This window comes from Balaenoptera acutorostrata, chromosome 2, assembly GCF_949987535.1.
Source record: "Balaenoptera acutorostrata chromosome 2, mBalAcu1.1, whole genome shotgun sequence".
Lineage (NCBI taxonomy): Eukaryota > Metazoa > Chordata > Mammalia > Artiodactyla > Balaenopteridae > Balaenoptera > Balaenoptera acutorostrata.
The window spans coordinates 147,244,486-147,260,359 of record NC_080065.1 but is presented as its reverse complement, the minus strand read 5'-3'; positions in this window follow the sequence as shown (position 1 = coordinate 147,260,359).

Below are 15,874 nucleotides of genomic sequence, written 5' to 3'. Positions count from 1 at the left end.
GCTGACCTCAGATTTATGTGGAAAATTCAAGGGACTCAGGATAGCAAAAACAATTTTGAAAAGAACAAAGTTGGAAGACTCACATTTCCGAATTTCAAAATTACTATGAAGCTACAATAATCAGGATAGTATGGTGTTGGCATAAAGATAGATATATAGATAAATGGAATAGAATGAGAATTTGAGAATTTGGGACAACACTTATGGTTAGCCTATTGATTTCAACAAAGTCACCAAGACAATTCAATGGGAGAAAAGATAGACTTTTTAACAAATGATACTGAAACAATTAGATATCTACATGAAAAAAGGTAATTAGAACCTTAACTTCACACCATACACAAAATAAAGTGGATCATAGAGCTAAATGTAGGAGCTAAAATTATAAAACAATATCAAAAGCACATTCATAAAAGAAAAAAGATAAATTGACTGTCATCAAAAACTTTAGTACTTCCTAAAGTACCATTAATGAAAAAATAAGCTATAGATTGGAAGAAAATAATTGCAAATCATACATCTGATAAGGGACTTGTATCTAGAATATACAAAGAACATGTCAATAATTAGACAACCCAATTTAAAAAAAAAGCCAGCCTCAAAAAGTTTCTCAAAATGCTAAACATAGATTTACCATATGATCCAGCAAGTCCACTCTAGGTGTCTACCCAACAGAAATGAAAACATATGTCCCACAGTCTTGTATGTGAATGTTTACAGAAGCTTTACTTGTAGCAGGCAAGAAGTGGAAGCAATCAAAATGACCATCAACTGATGAATGGATAAATTCTGTGTATCTACAATGGGATACTATTCAGAAATAAAAAGGAATGAGCTATTGATAAATGCAACAATATGAGTGGACCTCAAATGAGTGAAGTAGGCCAGGTGGAGAGGATGTGGTCTATCTAAAGCAGCCAATTATTGCCATATGGGAATATCAGCACATGGGCCTATTGTTGCTGGTTCTTCAGATTTTTACAAAAGGCGTGAAAAGCAACCCTTGTATGTGAATTCTCCTCAGAGACCATTTGTAGATTCTATCTGGTTATTTTGTTATCTGTTGTTTTATGCCAGGGACCAGAAACGTTGGCCAGCAGATCAAATCTGGCTCGTTAATGTTTTTAAATTGTCTGCAAGCTAGAATAGCTTTATATTTTTAAATACTTGGAAAAAAAACTAAAGGGAGAAAAGTAATTTGTGGTACATAAAAGTTATTTGGCATTCAAATTTTCAGTGTTGCTAATTTGTTTATTGCCTATGACTGTTTTCATGCTTGAAACACAGAACTGAGTAGTTAGGACACAGACCTGTATGTGGCACTCTTATCTCACTGCTGCTTGGTGCACTACTAATCACAATTGTGCAGTTATATCTTGAGGGTATTTCAAATGTCATGCATATCACCATACAATATCTTTTTTAATTAATTAAAAATTAATTTTTGTCAAAACAAGAACAAGAAATGAAAAAAAAGGAGGACCTTGAATGTTGTGCTTTTAATGCAAAGTGGGATGTTAATTATTTATTATGAAATTACACAGCAAAGCATTGTGTTCATTATGCAGTGACACTCTAGCTGTGCTAAGCGATTATAATTCATTTCAACATCACCAGATGAAAAACTCATTACAATATTCCCAACTCACAGGAAAACAACAGTTAGAAAAATTAGATAATTTAAAGGGATTATCTCATCACAGCAAAATGTCTTCACACCAAGAAGAGAAATGAACCAAACTACAATTAAAGTAAGTGTCAGATGGACCCATTTGTTAGCCAAGCAAGAGAAATTTACTGATGGTGAGTTAATTAAATCATGTTTAAATGTAGCCTCCAAATAAATACATTCAGAAAAAAATTAATTTGTTTAAACTATTAGGCTTTTAGTGAAAACAGTGGCTCAAAGTATTGAGGACATTGGGAACAACATCAATAGTCAATTAAAAACAAGGCAAATGATTTTGAATCATCTTCCTTGCTCTTAAGTTGACAGATTTTACCAATACTTTTCTGTTGTTTATTTGAGGGGTCAATGCCAAATTTGAAGTGACTAGAGAATTAGCCTCTATAAATAATTTGCATGGGATATTTATAGGGGAGAATATTTTCAGTTATTTGAAAACACTATTCAATGAAAACTGATGTGGAATCTGCTAAGATGTATTACAACTGATGGTGGTAAAAATGTATGAGGGAAAGGAAAATATATAAACAGACAAATGTATAAAAGTTATGGAAATGGAAGATACTTAAAGCCTGTGGTTATTCATTGCATTATTCATTGGCAGGTAGTTTGCAGAAAATACTTGACTCTATCATGTTATTGAACTAGCATGCCAGCAGTGACTTCATTCACCTTGTGGACTTAAGCATCATCAGTTTCATGAATTTTAGTCAGAAATATAAGCAGAAGAAGTTCACTACCACCCAGAAGTTCAATAACTTAGCAGTGGTAAAGTTTTATTGTAAATTTTTTGAGTGGAGGACCAAGAGTGAAATTTTTCTGAACAAAAAGAATTGCTCTCAACAAATACTGAGTACTAGATGGCTTTGAAAATTAGCTGTTGCTTCAGACTTCATAATATTTCTGACTAAATTCAACCTAAAATTACAAGACAAAATAGTGTATGATCCCATAATGTACCATACATTGTGGTTAAGTAATTTCAATGTCAACTTGTTTTGATCACTAGTAATGGCAAGCTGTATTGTGCACTTCCCATGCTGTAAAAACTGAAACAAAAAGTGAGTTTTTCATTTCCATGTGAATTTGTAGCATTTTTTTTTTTCTGAGTTAAAACTGCAGTTCTAGCAACACTTTTCAGACCTCAATGAAAGTGAGAAGAAAATTGTCAAATTTCAAAACTCATGTTACTGCAATTGAGGAGCTTCCACTTAATCCTCAAATGAAAATGATGAATCAGCAATGTAATGACATGGTAAAAAGAAAATATTAAGAGAAGGATCTAATAGAATTCTATAAATGCCTTCTAAGCAATGAATGTTTCCAATTAAAATCATATACTTAGGGCTTCCCTGGTGGCGCAGTGGTTGAGAGTCTGCCTGCTAATGCAGGGGACGCGGGTTCGGGCCCTGGTCTGGGAAGATCCCGCGTGCCGCGGAGCAGCTGGGCCCGTGAGCCACAATTGCTGAGCCTGCGCGTCTGGAGCCTGTGCCCCGCGACGGGGGGGGCCGCGATAGAGAGGGGCCCGCGCACCGCGATGAAGAGCAGTCCCCGCACCGCGATGAAGAGTGGCCCCCGCTTGCCGCAGCTGGAGAAGGCCCTCGCACGAACCGAAGACCCAACACAGCCAAAAATAAATAAATAAATAAATAAATAAATAAATAAATAAAATCAAGTAAAACTTTAAAAAAAAAAAAAATTCTGTAAAAAAAAAAAAAAAAAAAAAATCATATACTTAATGATACCACTCAATGGTAAAAGAAGAGTCTCTTCAATCCAGTGTTGTGACAACTGGATATTCGCAAGCAAAAAAGTGAAGTTAGAACCCTATCTTATACCACATACAAAAATTAACTTGAAATGAACCAACCTAAATAAAGAGGCTAAAACCATAAAACTCTTCAAAAAAATGCAGAGGTAATCTTTATGACCTTGAATTTCATGATGAATTTTAGATATGACACCAAAAGCATGAAAAACAAAAGAAAAATAGATAAATTAAACTTTATCAAAATCAAAAACTTTTATGCATCAATGGACACTATCAACAAAGAGAAAAGGTAATCTACAGAATGGGAGAAAATATTTGTAAATCATATATCTGATAAGGGTCTAGTACCCAGAATCTATGAAGAACTCCTACAACCCAACAACAAAATAACAAACAATCCAATTTTAAAATGGGCAAAGGAATTAGGCAGAAATTTCTCCAAAGAAGATTTATAAATGGCCAATAAGTACTTGAAATGATGCTCCTTGTTAGTCATTAGGGAAATGCACATCAAAATCACAATGAAGTACCACTTCACTGCCTCACACCCATAGGATGAGCTATTATCAAAAAAACAAAAACAAAAAAAAACAGAACATGGTAAGTGTTAGCAAGGATGTGGAGAAATTGGAACCTTTGTGCATTGCTGATGGGAATGTAAAGTGGTACAACTGCTGTGGAAAAACTTGTCAGTTTCACAGAAAGATAGACATAGAATTACCATATGACTCAGCGATTCCACTCCTAGGTATATACCACCCCCACTCCCAACTGAAAGCTACTACTCAAACAAATAAATACATGTATAAACATATTTATAGCAACATTATTCACAATAGCCAAGGGTGGAAACCTCTGAAGTGTCTATCATAAACATAATAGATACATATATACCATAAAAGATAAATTATGATATATACATCTACCAAGGCATGAAGTACTGCTACAATGTGGATGAAACTTGAAAACATTAGGCTAAGTAAAATATGCCAAAAAAGGTCAGATATTGTGTGATTCCACTTATATGAAATAATCAGAATAGGGAAGTCTACAGAGTCCAAAAGCTGACTGGTAGTTGCCAGGGACTGAGGTAAGGGGAAAATGGAATGCAACTTCTTAACGAGTGCAGGATTTGCTTTTATAGTGATAAAATGTTTGGAACTAGATAGAGGTGATGGTTGCAAAACATTATGAATGCACTAAATGCCATATTAAATGGGTTAATTTTATGTTATATGAGTTTTACCTCAATTTTAAAAAATTCATATGCTCATGGATTGATATTATTTGTTTGATAGGACCTATCTATGCAAAAAGAAATTTTCAAAGATGAAATATATAAACTTTAGTCACAGATCAGATGAGTATTACCAGATGAGTATTTACAATCAATTTTGATTATTGGAAATACTAATTTGACACCAATTAAAAGAGATGTTAATGGAAAAAGAGATCTAATGGAAAACTGAATTCATAAAAGTGCTAACAAAAGATCAAGATGAAAAAAAAATTAATTACATGGGACTGAGTGAACTGATGAGGATGATTATAATTTTTGTGGTTTTCTGTTTGAATAAAAAAAAAATCCCACAAGGACTCAGAGGCAAAAAATATACAAATCAATTTTCACTGCAAAGAAAAGGAGCTGTTACAGTGGAGGATTACTGGACTGAAAGTCAATATTATGACATAGTATGAGTGTGTCTCGTGTTTGGTAATTGCAACCATTGTTGCTTTTGTTGTGGTCATCCAAAAAAAACCATAAAAGGAATGTTAGATAACCATAAAAAAAAAAAAGAGATGTTACCCCCCCATTCCATTCTTTTCATTAGTAGACCTGTATTACAAAAGAAAAAAATTATCTAATATTATATTTGTATTTTGTCAACAAAAACATTGCAGAAATTTGTTTTCTGTCTTGTTAAATAAGTATGCATATTAGATGTCTATTTCTGCATAGCAAATTATCACAAAATTAGAAGCTTAAAACAGTACCCACTTATTATCTCAAAGATCTGCAGGTCAGAAGTCTTAGTATGGCATTCCTGAGTTCTCTACTCATTCTCACAAGGCTGAAGTCTGTCAGCTGGGCTACATTATCAGTTGGAGTTGAGGTCCTATTCCAAGCTCATTCAGATTGTTGGCAGAATTCAGTTCCTTGGTTGTAGGACTGAGGTCTTTGTTTTCTTGTTAACTGTCTGGCTAAAGGTCTCTCTCAGATCCTGGAGGCTGCCCTCAGGTCCTAACCACAACTTGGCAACTTACTTCTTCAAAGCCAGCAAGACAATCTCGGTCTGCTATGACAAAGTCTTGTATAACATAACATAATCACAGAAATGACAATCCCATTACCTTTGTCATATAATTAAACCTGATCAAGGGGTGAAATCTCATCATAGTTGTGGCCCTACCCACACTCAAGAAGAGGGCAGTATGTCATTGGTATAAACCAAGAAGCAGAAATCTTCAGGGCTATCTTAGAATTCTGCCTGCTTCCTACATGATATCCTCAATTTTGCCCCTTGGTCTTCAAAATCTAAAATATTTACTATCTGGCCCTTTACAGAAAAAACTTGCCTTCTCCTGCTCCAGCTGATTTCAATGTGTGATTTCAGCTGCACACGCCCACCCTGATTCTTGTAGACTGAAAGCATGTGCACAGGAAGAGGTGTATCCCCCAAACAAAAAATTGGAGTATTTCTGTGAACTCAGACAAGAATAAAAACTACCTCAGCTCCGTACCTGCTCATCTGGTGTCTAGCTGTTCTCCGTTTCCTCCAGAATAAGCTCTTTGCCAGCATTCTGTATTAGCATTTGAGACTGAAAAGTGAGGGCAGTGCCTAGATGTTTCTGAGCATCTCAGCTTCCTGTTTTCCAACATTGTAAAAATCCATTTCTCCTCAGCTCCTTGTTTTTCTCAACAGAATATATTGACTGTAACATTCTCCCAACAGTTTTAAATGCCTTCTGTTTCAAACACACAATTTCTTTGGGAGCCGAGATTGATTTCTGAACTACGTTCTGTTTCATTGTTTTCCTGCCCAGCCCTGTATTGGTACCATTCTGCTTCAACTACAGTAGCTTGTTGTTCCATTTTCCTGATAGGGTTAGTTTTTTTTGATACGCTTCTTTTCATGAATCTTTCTCATGTGACTTATCTGTTTTTTGTTTTTGTTTTTGTTTTTGTTTTTACCACTTAAACAAATGTATTTATCTCCACATTCTGGATCAGAAAACTGAAGAGCAATGAGATGCAATGTCTTTCCCCAGGTGTGTGTCAAAGCAAAGGTTGGATCTCAGGGGTGTCGGTCTCCTCTTTGGAGTTTTGTATTTTTGTTTGTGTTCAGACTTTTTAATTCCATTTGTTTTTTGCTCTTTCCCAGTACTTTGTAAAACCCTACTTGAACTGTTTGAACATCAGCTGTGATAATCGCACCCTAGGGTGTTTGCCCGAGGCAGCTCCTAACTCAAAGGATGTACAGCTGGGTTACCACATCTCTGGGGGCCTTGTGTGATGGGGGCCATTGCAGAAGGCAAAAGTTAGAGCATCTCGAAGAGGGGGTAAAATTTAGGGGGCAGGGTCATGGGTCATTTTATAAAACTTTTCACTTGAAAATAATTCCCAGCTTACAGAGAAGCTGCCTGAATAGTAGAGAGCATGCTCTACCCAGATTTCACCTTGCTTTATCGTTCTGTTCCATTTGCCTTCTCTCTGTCCATACACACTACTCTTCTTCCTGAACGTTAGAAAGTAAATTGCATACATTATTGCCATTTATCCCTAACTACTTCAGTGCACATTTCCTAAGAAGGATATTCTTTTCTACAACCACAATACAGTTCTCAGCTTCAGTGAATTGAACATTAATACAGAAATTTTATCTAATCTGCTGATGGCATTTCTTGTCAATTTATCCAATAATGTCTTATATTGCATTGTTTTTCCTCCAATACAGAATCCCATCTAGCACCACATATTCTATTTAGCTATTATGTCTGGAATGTCCTTTAATTTGTAAAAGTTCCCCAGACTTTCTTCTACTTTTATCACATTACCAGTTTTGAATAATAAAATGTTTGGGCCTTTTAGGGAAAGATGGGGACATTCCCTTTAGGAACTCAGTGAGCAGGCAGAGGGACCTCCCTCATCAGAGAGGTGATGGGCCACCTTTCCCAGGATGAGGATTTTCCCACCAAAAAGGATAAGCTGTTTGCTAAGGTGGATCTGTCCAAGGAGAAAAGGGAAAAGACAGCAAGTTGCCTTGAAACCAACTAGGTCAGTGTCAGCCTCCCAGTATCCAGGGCCTCCTCCTTCCATCCCTCCTGGTGAGTCTGTGTCTCCCATAAGGACCCACCAGCAGGTGGCAAGGGTGCCGGGTCTCACAGGCTGCTGTCACCACTGCCATCTGCTCTGTATTATGGGGTATGCCTCCTCCACTGGGCCCCAGAGTCTCCTTCCATCCATGCAGAACCTTCTCTGAAGGGGATAATCTGTCTTTCCTACCCATAGAAAATATTCTTTTAAAAATACTTGTTCAAATAGGACAGTGATGTCCTCTGTGTCTGCCACATTTGAGGTTAAGGTTTAGGGCATCCTAGTAGCTCATGCTTGGATAAAGGGGGAGCACCACCTCCTAGGGAGTGCCTGATTTGTCCCCCAGAAGAGCCTGTTCATGGAGGGATGTTGACAGTGGTACTGCATATCCATTACCATCCAGCATTTCTTCATTTCCATCTACTCAGAGAGGCTTTAAAATATTTTTAAAATATTTTTTCTTGATTTTATCATTTAAAAGTTGCACAAAAGCAACAACAAAATTATTACAAAAGTCTCTAAGAGCTGTGAAGATGAGAAATACGGTCAAGTCCTAAGCCCAGGTACTGGCTCAAGCAGCCCTTTTCCCTAAGCCTTCACTCTCCTGAACTTTACATGGCGGTGGGGTGGATGGGACCACACGGGCCTGCTAAGGCCAGAAATCCTCCATGAAGAATGAAAGACAAGTGGCTTCATGTATCACCAATGTGAGAATTGCAGTCTGGGGAAGCTGGGCCCTGAGTTTGGAAGAGTGGGGAGAAATCCGTGTTTCTCAGTCTCTTGGTGGGAAAAACTGACGCTTTTACCCAGATGCCTTTCCCTTCCTTGGGAAGACTGGGGAGACAGGCCCTGTACTTGGCCTTAGTGAGGTAGAGAGCAGTCCATGACTTCCCCTCACCCACCTGGCACATGCTCTAAGAGCTGGACTTCCAGGTGTGTGTGTGTGAGTGTGTGTATGTGTGTGTGTGTGTAGCTGTAGGGACAGCAGCTGGGGGTTTTGTCTCCCTCTCTGCACAAATGAAAATGTTTATCGTTTATGTAACCTCACTTCCTGTCTCAAGGCCAGAGAGGGTGCAAACAGCTCAGTGGGTGCACCATGAGCTATTGGGTGGGTGACCTTGGCTATTGACTGTTGGATGCAGTGGACCTAAGGGGAGCTGGGGATGAGGTGGTGGCACAAAGCAGTTTCCCTTCTGTGTTCTTTTTCCCCCAAATGGGAGAATGGCAGAGGGGAGGTGGGGGGAAGATTCAGAGGAATTTCCTAGCAAAACTAGAAGAAGCAGTAGGACATGCAGTTCATCAGCTTGGACATCTTTTCACGTATTCAGGGACCTCTCAGTTTTGTCTCCAGCCCTGGGACAGGAACTGGATTCAAAAGTAGGAACATAGAAATGGACCCCAGGCTTAGGTCAGGTTTCCCCACCTTTCCCTCTTGACGAGATAGCCCAGCTGTTAAGTGATTCAGGGATGGGAACATTTTCCTGAAAGTACCAGAAACAGACTTTGAACTTGACCATGACATGGATGGGCTCCTTTTGGAAAGGAAGGCCGTCCTCCTGGAATCTTTGCCTGGTGCTCAGCTGCATATCTTCTTTGCAGGCAAAGGGATCACCCAGCCATCAGTGGTGGGAATGCCCACAGTGCAGCTACACGGGAAAAATGAGACAGGGTGAAGAAAGGTGTGGGGACGGTGAGTGAGAAATGAAGAAACTGAATGAAGAAGAGAAAGGATCAACCATCTGGTTGGAAGGGATGGAATGTCCCTATTTTCCTTAATTGAGACTCCTGCCTTGTCATCTTCACGAGCTTGGTGCAGCCCTGACAGGATCCTTCAGGGACAGCCTCACCTCATGCTCTACAGGAGGGTCCTGCAGGCTTCTCAGGGGGAAAGTCTTGCTCCCACTCAGCCCACCAAAGTCAGTGTGGGCAACGTGTGGGCAAAGGCACCAAATGCTTCTCATGTTCACCCATGTACACTGGGGCAAAGACAATGGATAGTTTAGGGTAATGACTGCTGGAAAAGAAGTTTTCAAAGAGGTGGGAGACACCAAACAAAGGGGCAGAAGTTTTGTGGGATGTTCTCATGGATGGTGTGGTACAAGAAGTCCCGGGCCCTCCTGAGAGACCACTGTTGGTCTTCATGCCCAGAGAGGTGAACAAGGCAGGGGCACCCTGGGCCACGCCAATGCCTTCACTTTGTCCTACCTAATGAATCATAGGCCTAGAAAGAAATGGTTCTAATATGTAAGTCTTTGCTTATTTCTTATCCCCAAAACCCCTTTGCAGCTTGGTTTAAGTAACCAAGAGGCTGGTCTCCTGAGTTTGAGAACTTCCCTTGCTCTGCTGTCTTGTATTCCAGATTGTCCCACCCGTCTTGCTCGTGAGACCGTGAGCTCCCTGAGGAAAGGATCTCATCTCTCTTGTACTCCGTTCTGTCACCTGCACCAAGAACAGCCTGGAACGGAGTAAGTGTTCAAAGTTTAGAACCTTTGCCTGATGGTCTGCTTCTTTCTACCCACCCAACTGTGGGTCAAATGAGGACATCTGGGTCTGCTATCCATACTGGCAGGAGTGCCTGTCTCAGTGCAAATGAAACGACCAGAGGAGAGCGCTCTGGCTGGGTTTTTGATGTGACGCTGTTAGCCAGCTTTCATGTTTCAGTTTCCTTATTGTATAAACATTGCTGTTCCTTGGAGGGCTATGTACCTGTATCCTGAAGCAACATGCGGATCTCCCCGAATTTAAATTTCATGACTGCTTTGCAGAGGTGTCATGGGTAGCAACAGGATCCCCGATCTTGAGGGGTTGTGATGTGTAGCTTCTCCAGCTCCCTGAGGCTAAAAATCCCCTGGCTCCCTGCGTCTCCTCCAAGAGCTGTAACCTCATTATGCAGTGAAGACTGTCTTTCGTGGGGAAGGATGAGGGATCAGAGCCGCCTGGTATTACACACACAGAGACTCAGAAGGAGTCTTATTTGTGGCTTTCACTTTTCATTTGGCTTCTTCTGCTCAAGTCAAAGAGGTTAAAATTAAGGACCTAAGAGAAGAATCAAAATATTAACAGCTTTTTGTTTGTTTGTTTTACTATTTCCCCTGTCCTCTTCGGATGACAGTTTAAGGTCATAGGGAAATAAGCTCAGGCTATGGGACCTGGTTTGTCATGACAATCTGGTTTGTCATTATTCTCTGTGTGACCTTTGGCAAGGTCACGTCTCATGGTCACTATTTCTTCAGCCATAGGATGGAAATATCAACTCACCTGATGGGTTATTTTAAATGAAAGGGAAATCCAGCTGTCAGTTGTCCTCTTGTCTTGGGGATCCTTTGCTTCTGTGGGCCGTCTCTGTGATCACCCAGCACCCACTCAGATGCAGATCTCGGCCCCTCCTCAAGCTCCTCTAAAGGACCCACTCACACAAGTGTCTTCATGACCTAAGTCAATTTTGCTGAAGCTTTTGCAAGATTGAAAAGGAAGTTTATATTACATACATGATTTTTTTTCAACTTTCATTACTTGTTTTTTGCTCTCCTAAAGAGCTTCAGCTGAGCTGTCATAAGTATGATGAGGGAAACAGTGCTCTTCTTTTCAACCCTTCGTGCACAGAGGGACCAGTCTGCCTGGCCCCTCTCATTCCCTCTTGGGGAACTTGAGTTCCTTACCTTGTCATAGTTATGTAGAATAGTTTTCCACCCTCTTAATCCTTGGGGTCTAGCCCCTGAGGCTCTGAAATCCTAAAGGACTTATGAAAACAAATTTTAAAAAATAGGCAAGTGTCTTGAATGAGAAAGTAGTGTCCTTGTTGTAAAGGAAATTTAAAAATCTCCCTGGGGTCAGATTGCTTAGATTAAATTCTGGTTCTGCAGTTTACTACCTTGTGATCTTGGGCAAGTTGTTTCCCCTTGGTAAATCGTAATTTCCCTGTCTCTAAAATAGGAATCAGAGTACTTACATTATAATGTGGTTGTTGTGATTAAATGAGACGATCCCAAAAAAGGGCTTAGCACAGGATCAGGCTTGTAACCCCACAAATGTTAAGAAACAGATGTGTAAAATGCCTAGTACATAGCGGGCTTTCAGTAGGGAGCAGCTATTGCACTTTCATCGGCTTTTATGTGAGTCAGATGATGTCACGTTGTTACGTACATTAAAATGGTAGAGATTGCAGGCACTGTTGGGGAAATATTTTGAATTGAATATGCAGTTAGGTGGGGAGCATTTCTGTACTCATTAATCGGAATCATCTGTGAAAAGGAACCATCCTGGATGGATTTGGGAATGTGAGTTTTCCTATGTGTCCAAGAAACGTTTAAATTTAGGGGGATGCATTATCTGCCCCATATCATTTCCAGACCAAGGTACAGTTATTCTTTTTCCCTTATTAAGTATAGTCTGGGTTCGTGGGGTGGTCTTTCACCCTAGCCAGAGGTCTGGCCAATAGGATTCAGTTCCACGGTATTTATCCACTTTAACCTCATATGGCTTTTAGCGAGTGGTGTCACCTCCGTCATGGTAGACAAGGTGATGTACCACCCAGATTCCCCTTCATGGAAGAACTTGTTGCCCCGGTTATCAGCAGGCAGCCTTAGCTGACAGCTTCTCTGGGCCTCGCTTCAGTGGCAGGAAGACCCCCAAGGGCCTGCCCTTCTGAGGGAGTCTCCGTAGAATGACTGATGAAGGCCTAGGCTGGAGGATGTAGAGGCCCTGTCATGTTGATACTTCAGGGAACTACTCTGGGGGGTTGGCTGAGGCATTGTAGGGTCTGCAGCTCCGTTGGGCTTCTCCACCTGCCCAGTCCTTCTCCTGCCTTCCTTCCACATGCATTGATCCCTAACAAATATCCTGCAAACTGAACTTCATCACTATGTCTGCTTCTGGTGAACTCAGCCTGTGGCATGTTATTACGGGACCTACATCCTTGACCTCTTAAGGAATGCCTGGAACCGTGCTAAATATTATGGGGTTTATAAAGGAAATACACAAGTTCTTGTACTCAAGGAACACCATAGGGAGACAGAATACACATACACCCCCCCTAAAACAGCTAAGTAATAATGCAACATTATTTACGTGAAAATATGTGAATTTGCGTGATTACATGGCAAAATGAAAGGTAGAGAGAATATATACAGAAAATTAACAATAAGATCAGGTTAGTTCAGGGATTTTTCAGGCTTGTGTGGGCTCTGAAGTTTGAGGGGAACTGGGATAAGCATTCTAACATGTAATTGAAAAATGTTTTCCCTTTTAGGAGGAAATAGGCAGACTGGCCTTCTCAATTCGTGATAAACAAACAGATTAAATTCAGCTACTCATCCCAAAAGTCCTTGCAGTTCTTTCGGAAATTGCAAAACCAGAGCCTAGAAATCACTGGGACTGCTGCCGGGTGGAGGAGCCATGCTTGTTTTAATACTGCTGACCTGGCAGCTTAAAGGGTCATCTTGATGTATTGGGTGCACAACATGTTGGGCAGACTTAAGGAGATTCTGCAAGGTTGTAGATAAGAAGGTTTGGCAAAGACAAAGTCTGTGCTCAGTTACGGTGCTCCAAACTTGCCTCCCAGACAGCTTCCTATTCAGTTTTAAGTGTCAGGTGGCAGGGCCTCTGTCATCTCAAACCCTGGGTCCCTTTAATACAAGCATGACGAGGAAGGTCTACTAGGCATTTGTACGATGGGCAAATATATGAGCTGAGCACAGGAAGAAAAGAACACTCTTCCATGCTGCCTTGCTCATTCATTCATTCACTCATTCAACATTGTTTATCGAAAGCCTATTATGCAGGGGAGAGATTCAAGATGGCGGAAGAGTAAGACGCGGAGATGACCTTCCTCCCCACAAATACATCAGAAATACATCTACACGTGGGACTGCTCCTACAGAAAACCTACTGAACGCTGGCACAGGACCTCAGACCTCCCAAAAGGCAAGAAACTCCCCACGTACCTGGGTAGGGCAAAAGAAAAAAGAAACAACAGAGACAAAGAATTGGGACGGCACCTGCACCAGTGGAAGGGAGCTGTGAAGGAGGAAAGGTTTCCACACACTAGGAAGCCCCTTCGTGGGCAGAGACTGCAGGTGGCAGAGGGGGGAAGCTTCGGAGCCACAGAGGAGAGCGCAGCCACAGGGGTGCGGAGGGCAAAGCGGAGAGATTCCCGCACGGAGGATCGGCGCCGAGCAGCACTCACCAGCCCGAGAGGCTTGTCTGCTCAGCCGCCGGGGTGGGCGGGGCTGGGAGCTGAGGCTCGGGCTTCGGTCGGATCGCAGGGAGAGGACTGGGGTTGGCGGCGTGAACACAGCCGGAAGGGATTAGCGCACCACAGCTGTCCGGGAGGGAGTCCGGGAAAAGACCTGCAGCTGCCGAAGAGGCAAGAGACTTTTTCTTGCCTCTTTGTTTCCTGGTGCGTGAGGAGAGGGGATTCAGAGCACTGCTTAAAGGAGCTCCAGAGACGGGCGCGAGCCGCGGCGATCAGCGCGGACCCCAGAGACGGGCAGGAGACGCTAAGGGTGCTGCTGCCGTCACCAAGAGGCCTGTGTGCGAGCACAGGTCACTCTCCACACTGCCCCTCCCGGGAGCCTGTGCAGCCCGCCACTGCCAGGGTCCCGTGATCCGGGGACAACTTCCCCGGGAGAACGCACTGCGCGCCTCAGGCTGGTGCAACGTCACACCGGCCTCTGCCGCCACAGGTTCGCCCCACCTCCTCTGTACCCCTCCCTCCCCCCAGCCTGAGTGAGCCAGAGCCCCCGAAGCAGCTGCCCCTTTAACCCCGTCCTGTGTGAGCGAAGAACGGAGGCCCTCAGGCGACCTACACGCAGAGGCGGGGACAAATCCAAAGCTGAACCCCGGGAGCTGTGTGAACAAAGAAGAGAAAGGGAAATTTCTCCCAGCAGCCTCAGAAGCAGCGGATTAAAGCTCCACAACAACTTGAGGTACCTGCATCTGTGGAATACCTGAATAGACAACGAATTATCCCAAATTGAGGAGGTGGAATTTGGGAGCAATGATATATATATATTTTTCCCTTTTTCTCTTTTTGTAAGTGTGTATCTGTATGCTTCTGTGTGTGATTTTGTCTGTATAGCTTTGCTTTTACCATTTGTCCTAGGGTTCTGTCTGTCCGTTTTGTTTTTTGGTTTTTTTTATTACTTAAAAAATTTTTTTTCTTAAGAATTATTTTTTATTTTAATAACTTTATTTTATTTTATTTTCTTCTTTCTTTCTTTCATGTTTTCCTCCCTTTTATTCTGAGCCGTGTGGAGGACAGGCTCTTGGTGCTCCAGACAGGCATCAGGGCCGTGCCACTGAGGTGGGAGAACCAACTTCAGAACACTGGTCCACAAGAGACCTCCCAGCTCCATGTAATACCAAACAGTGAAAATCTCCCAGAGATCACCATCTCAACGCCAAGACCCAGCTCCACTCAACGACCAGCAAGCTACAGTGCTGGACACCCTATGCCAAACAACTAGCAAGACAGGAACAAAACCCCATCCATTAGCACAGAGGCTGCCTAAAATCATAATAAGGCCACAGACACCCCAAAACACACCACCAGACGTGGACCTGCCCACCAGAAAGACAAGATCCAGCCTCATCCACCAGAACACAGGCACTAGTCGCCTCCACCAGGAAGCCTACACAACCCACTGAACCAACCTTAGCCACTGAGGACAGACACCAAAAACAACAGGAACAATGAACCTGCAACCTGTGAAAAGGAGACCCCTAACACAGTAAGATAAGCAAAATGAGAAGACAGAAAAACACACAGCAGATGAAAGAGCAAGGTAAAAACACACCAGACCTAACAAATGAAGAGGAAATAGGCAGTCTACCTGAAAAAGAATTCAGAATAATGATAGTAAAGATGATCCAAAATCTTGGAAATAGCATGGAGAAAATACAAGAAACATTTAACAAGGACCTAGAAGAACTAAAGAGCAAACAAACAGTGATGAACAACACAATAAATGAAATTTAAAATTCTCTAGAAGGGATCAATAGCAGAATAACTGAGGCAAAAGAACGGATAAATGACCTGGAAGATAAAATGCTAGAAATAACTACTGCAGAGCAGAATAAAGAAAAAAGAATGAAAAGAACT